This window comes from Panicum virgatum, chromosome 2N (assembly GCF_016808335.1).
Source record: "Panicum virgatum strain AP13 chromosome 2N, P.virgatum_v5, whole genome shotgun sequence".
NCBI classification, from domain to species: domain Eukaryota; kingdom Viridiplantae; phylum Streptophyta; class Magnoliopsida; order Poales; family Poaceae; genus Panicum; species Panicum virgatum.
The window spans coordinates 3,817,038-3,822,704 of record NC_053146.1 but is presented as its reverse complement, the minus strand read 5'-3'; the positions used below and the strand labels follow the sequence as shown (position 1 = coordinate 3,822,704).

Here is a 5,667-nt window from a genome sequence, read left to right as displayed (position 1 = left end):
CAAAGTTCTTGCCCTCGAAGTGAGGCGGCGAACCACCCATCTTGGCCATAGCTCTAGGCGGTGAAGCCTAATGATCCAAATGAGCAACGAGACTCTGATACCAATTGTAAGGATCGATGGACCAAGAGGGGAGGTGAATTGGGCCTTTTTCAAATTTCTAAAACAAATTAAAGCAACCTTAACCTATGCAATGCTAGTAAGGCTCAATTCACCAACCGGCTAACTAAGCAAACTACACAAGCTATCAAAGATACTACAAGATATGAAACTAAGTAAGGTAGAGCTAAGTTATGATCTCTAAGGTCAAGCATATGAATAATTGCATGAAAGTAAGTGCTTGAAATGAAAGAGTGGGCAAGAGACAACCGGTTTTTTTCCCGTGGTGTCGATGTGTTGGCACACACCCCTAATCCACGTTGTGACACTCACTAAGAGTCTTGTCACCTCCCATGTCACCGAGACTTGGGCGCTCACTAAGAGTCTCCGTTCACCATCCCGGCGTGGTGGAGCTCAAGCCACGTACAAACTTCTTCGGGCTCCCACAATCCTTGGCAAGCTCCGGAAGAAACACCTTCAATCCCCAAGATCGCCTAGGTGCTGCCAATCACCAAGAGTAACAAGCTAGGGCCTTCACTTGAGCAAGAACCGATCACCAAGAACGGATGCACACAAGTTTCTCTCTACTCAAGTCCTTTGTCTTGCTTCTTGAATGATTGAATGAACAAATGTGTGGAAGATGAAGCTCAAGGTGGCTCTCAACAATATATGAGTGTATGAATGTTGCCTGGTGTCAAGAGAGCTCAAAATGACTCATTGGAGGGGTATATATAGGTAGCTCACACGAATAGAGCCGTTGGAGAAAAGCTGCCAGAAAAGTACTTAACGCCGGTTAATCTGACGATCCTCCAATAGCCAGCGTCGGTTTAACCGATGAATGTAAACTGCCCCTTTTGGAAACTAGCCGTTACAACTCGGGCAGATTAACCGACGTATCATCGGTTTAACCGGTGAGTGTAGTTGTCCACTGATCAACTCAAAAATCAACTCTCTGGACAACTGCACCGACGTTAACTCAAATCCATCGTCGGTTTAACCGGTGAGTGTAACTTCTGAAATCCCTGGGAAAACCAACTCACTGGTCAATTGCACCGATGTTTAATTTCAAACATCGTCGGTTTAACCGGTGTATATAACTTGAAACACCATGGAAAACCAACTCTGGACTAATGCACCGACGTTTATTTTAAACATCGTCGGTTTAATCGGTGTATAGAACATGTCCAGACTCTGCTAACTTCGTTTAACCGACGTATAGAAAAGTTGAGTCGTTGGTTAAACCGGTGTATAGACTTTTTTTGATTTTGCCTTTTCTGATTTGAGTCTTGAATGAAATCCAAATATTCTTGATGTATAAGTTGAAAACCACTTATTTGAACTTCTAGGAACCTGAGTGACCATAGTGTGCATCCATTTTTGATTGACCATGTCCATGCTCAAGTTACTTAGCCTTAACCGCTCTTAATAGTGCGACATCTACAAAACTATAAAACATATACTAATCTAAGTGTCCTTCTCAACCTTGCGACACTTAGGACTAGAAAGATCCTTAGTCTTGTTATATATTTGAGTTGAATACCGAGATCGCCTTTTTGAATAACGAAATTGAGGGGCCTCTTTGACATATGACCAAATGAGCGATAATATTTCATTAAGCTACACAAACTCATTAGTCACAATAATAGTTGTCATTAATCACCGAAACATACTTAGAGGGCCTAGATGCTTACACCGGTCCTTGGGCCGACTCCTCGCGAACCTCCTGCTGCGGGGCTTGCCCCTGGGGCTCCTGTGGCTCCGCAACCACTTCGTATACCACCACCTCTGCTGCGGCTGCTACACGTGTGCATATGCATATGGCATGAGAATGCATGCAAGATTTATAAAAATTACAAGTAACTAATAGCCAAAATAATTTCTAACCAATTGTACCAACTACCCCGACTTTCACCCTCTCAGCCAACACCCCACCGGTTAGACCGGTCCATCCGACCGGTCAGACTGGTCACACTTAACCCAGCCGCACCACTGGTTAGACCGGTCCCTCCGACCGGTCAGACCAGTCCTAACCAGAGCAAAAACTAGAACCCAAGTCGCGGCTAAACTAGCCCACCAAAACTCAATCCCTCCCGGGCACTAGTTCAGAGGTGCATATAGATGATCTTGACCCAAGGAAATCGACTAAAATCCTCTAGAAAGATGGATCCACCCAACCCTAGGTGGAATACCATGGATGAGTTAAATAGCCCACCAAATTTTAAATTCCTTCTAGGCTTTAGTTCATGGGTACAATTAGAGGTGTTTGACCAAAAGGATTCACTTATAACCACCTAGAAAAGGAGATCGAATCAACCCTAGCTTGGTTACCTTAAATGGGCTTCTCCCCCACGAAGAACTTGAGATTCCACGTCACCCCAGGGAGGAGCACATGGAGAAGATGATCTTCCACCAACTTGAAGCTTCCCCCGGCCTTGGATTGGGGTGGGAATGGGGGATTTGGAGTTTTGGGTTTGGGGTGAGAGGGGGAGCTCGGGAGAACGTGAGGAAGAGAGAGCTGACGGTGAGAGTGAGAGTGAGAGAGAGTGTGTAGTTTAAACATTGTGGGCCCAAAAAATGGTTGTCCCAGAGCCAACCAGTCAGACCGGTTGCCCGGACCGGTCAGACCGGTCCAGCCCAGGCTGACAGGAAGAATTTTGGATTTGGTGATTTGTCGCGTGCGTTAGAAACTAATGACCATTCTTATTTAATTATAGGCGATTAATACATGAGGTGTTACAGTATGCTTCTGATCAAACTTTGCATTTGAGTATGCGTGACAGGTTGCTCCAGGCGAAGGGTTCCAGGGAAGTGGCCGCGGGTGAAAAGAAAGTGCATGCTGAATTTAAAGTGGCAGGCAAGGAGTTTGAAAAGCCGAGGCGAAACAAGAAGGCTGCTAATACTAATATTGCAGCCAGTGGCGTACCTAGGATTTGAGTAAAGGGTATGCCGCGATATTTTTTTTCACTTGCAATTCGGTATATTGTCCGTATACAAACGGTATATATATCTTATATAATTCGGTAAAAAACTCTTATAATTCAGTATATAACATTGCATATCTTAAATGGCACCGTATTCTATGGAAACCACCCCTCCTATGCAAACTTTGGAAACTCGAATCAGCACCGTAGAATCCTCATCTAAGGGCCATCCCCAACTGATCCCAACGTGACGTGCACTGCAGCTCCCCATCCGCTTCCGTCAGCACCGTAACGCCTCCGTCCGTTTGCCCAGGACCTCGCCCCCGACGCTGCCGGCTCCAACACCCGCACCAACTTCTGGCCCCGGGCAGCCGGCGCCGCCGCCGCCTTCACGCTGCAACAACCGCCGCCGCCGCCGTCCGCGCTGCCCTTCAAGGTCACCAACCTTCTCCTCCTCCGCCTCACGAAAGCACGCAGCAGTGCCGGCGCCGTTACACACGCACAACAAGAGGCGCCGGTGCAACACCAGCAAGCTCAACAAGGGCACGGCGGCCAAGACGAGTACAGCTTCCAAGTCGATGACTTTCTCAGCTATGACGGCGGCACCTGCGACGAGCTCCAGGTCGTGAAGCATGAGGTGCTGGAGGCACGAGGGGACGGGGAGCAGTGTGCGCCGCACGCAGCGCCTCTTCTCTCAGATCTCGTCGCGGATCACCATCTCAGATTGGGAATTTAACAGGGGATCTCGTCCCCGTGGAATGGAATGGAAGGGGATTCGAAAGGAAGACTGAAGACAGGGCGGCGGCGCTGCTGGAGAGATGGAGGGCGGCGGCGCTTGTTTTCCTGCTGGAGGGCGGCGACTCTGGTGGTGCTGCTGTCCGCCGGCGGAGCGCGCCCTAGGGCCGGCAGCATCGGGGGCGGGAGGTCCTGGGCGCAAATGAACGGACGGAGGCGTTACGGCGCTGACGGAAGCGGACGGGGAGGCGCAACGCACGTCAGGTTGGGGTCAGTTGGGGATGGCCCTTGCATGAGGATCCTATGGTGCTGATTCGAGTTTCCAAAGTTTGTATAGGAAGGGTGGTTTCCATAGGATACGGTGCCATCTTAAATTCAACAATTAAGTACCAAGGGTCCATAAATTATAATGCAAATGGTTCAAACATATTAAGTCCAAATGTATTTCTGAAACCACAGAAGATTGCACAAGGCTAGATTCCACAATTTCTTCAGTTCCACTCTCGTGCTCCCGATCTCCCTCTTCAACAACTTTTGTAGCCGGAGCTGGTGGAGATAAAGCAGCAGCAGCAAATTTCTTTGCTTCATGCTTCCTAAAGAGAGAAGCAATATCCCCATTCCTCTTCATAATTCAGAATTTCTACAGATCAAGTATGAAAGTCCGTCAATAATCAATCGACCCATGAATCAATAATTCCTATGTGCTACATTAATTTGTAATTGTTCAATCACTGTAAAAAAAAATTAGCCACGGATTAGGCAGTTAGGGTTCTACCTATTGTGAAATTTCATACCTGGAATCCTGGAAGCGGAGCTGGAGCCTGGAGGGGTGGAACTGTGGAGGCCTGGAGGGAAGAGTTCGTGCTTGTGGCGACGGCGAGAAGGGAGCGCTGCTGGCCCGCCGGCGCCACACAGGCAAGCCAAACAACGACGGCTTGCTGTAGAGTGTCCGGCGTGGCGGCGTCGGGCAGACGAGCGGAGCTGCGGAGGGGCGGAGGCCGAGGACGGAGGCGGCACGCTAGCGCCCGATGCGATGCGCTCGCCTCTCGCGGTCTCGCCAATCACGCGGAGGGCCGGAGACGCCGCGGACGGGGACGACGCAGGCACACAGCCGCCAGGAAGCGGACGGCGGACGACGCAGCCGGAGAGCTGGGTGGAGGTTTTTTCCCTGGGCCTTGGGCTGAAAATTTAGGTATGCCTCAGCCCACCTGGCCCACCCACTGGGTCCGCCATTGATTGCAGCCTCTATCTTACAGTTAGAAAAGAATGGTCTGGAATTAGAGAACAAGGAAGAGAAGATCGCAGAGGTAAAGATGGATGTCACACCTGTGCATGATGGAGAATCCCCTACAAAGCGCAGTCGACGATCCGATCCACAAGCTACACACCTGACGGGACCTCATGGAGAGCCCCGTCAGGATCAATGAATCTTATAGCATGAAACTGTCGAGGGTTGGGGAACCCTCGGACAGTTCAGTAACTTTGCAACTTTGTTAGGTTGCATAACCCCAAAATTGTTTTTCTCTCAGAAACTAAGATGAGTGCTACTAGAAGTAGAAATTTGAGATGGAAATTAGGTTTGAAAAATTGTTTAGCTGTGAACAGTGATGGTTTAAGTGGTGGTTTGGCCCTTTTTTGGGACGAGGATATTGATGTGTCTCTGCTCTCGCAAGGAGAGCGCTATTTTGATGTTCTTGTGAGGGAATCGCCTGACAGTGCTCCATGGCGAGCCACTTTCATTTACGGGGAACCGAGGGTGGATAATAGGAAGCATATGTGGGACCTGCTGCGTTCGTTATGTGGTGCTTGGGCTGGTCAGTGGATGGTCATTGGGGATTTTAATGAAGCTTTATGGCAGTATGAACACTTTTCAGACACTCCTAGGCCTGAACGCCAGATGATGGATTTTAGGGAG

At 49.1% G+C, this 5,667-nt stretch overlaps 1 long non-coding RNA gene across 1 annotated transcript; it reads right to left on the bottom strand.

Annotated features, from left to right (window-relative positions):
• Positions 1 to 4,121: 4,121 nt before the first annotated feature.
• LOC120658680 lies at positions 4,122 to 4,913 on the bottom strand. Its single transcript, XR_005668807.1, has 2 exons — positions 4,547 to 4,913; positions 4,122 to 4,392 (listed from the first exon to the last, which is right to left on the bottom strand). It is a non-coding gene; the product is annotated as an uncharacterized LOC120658680 (long non-coding RNA).
• Between the last annotated feature and the right edge of the window lie 754 nt (positions 4,914 to 5,667).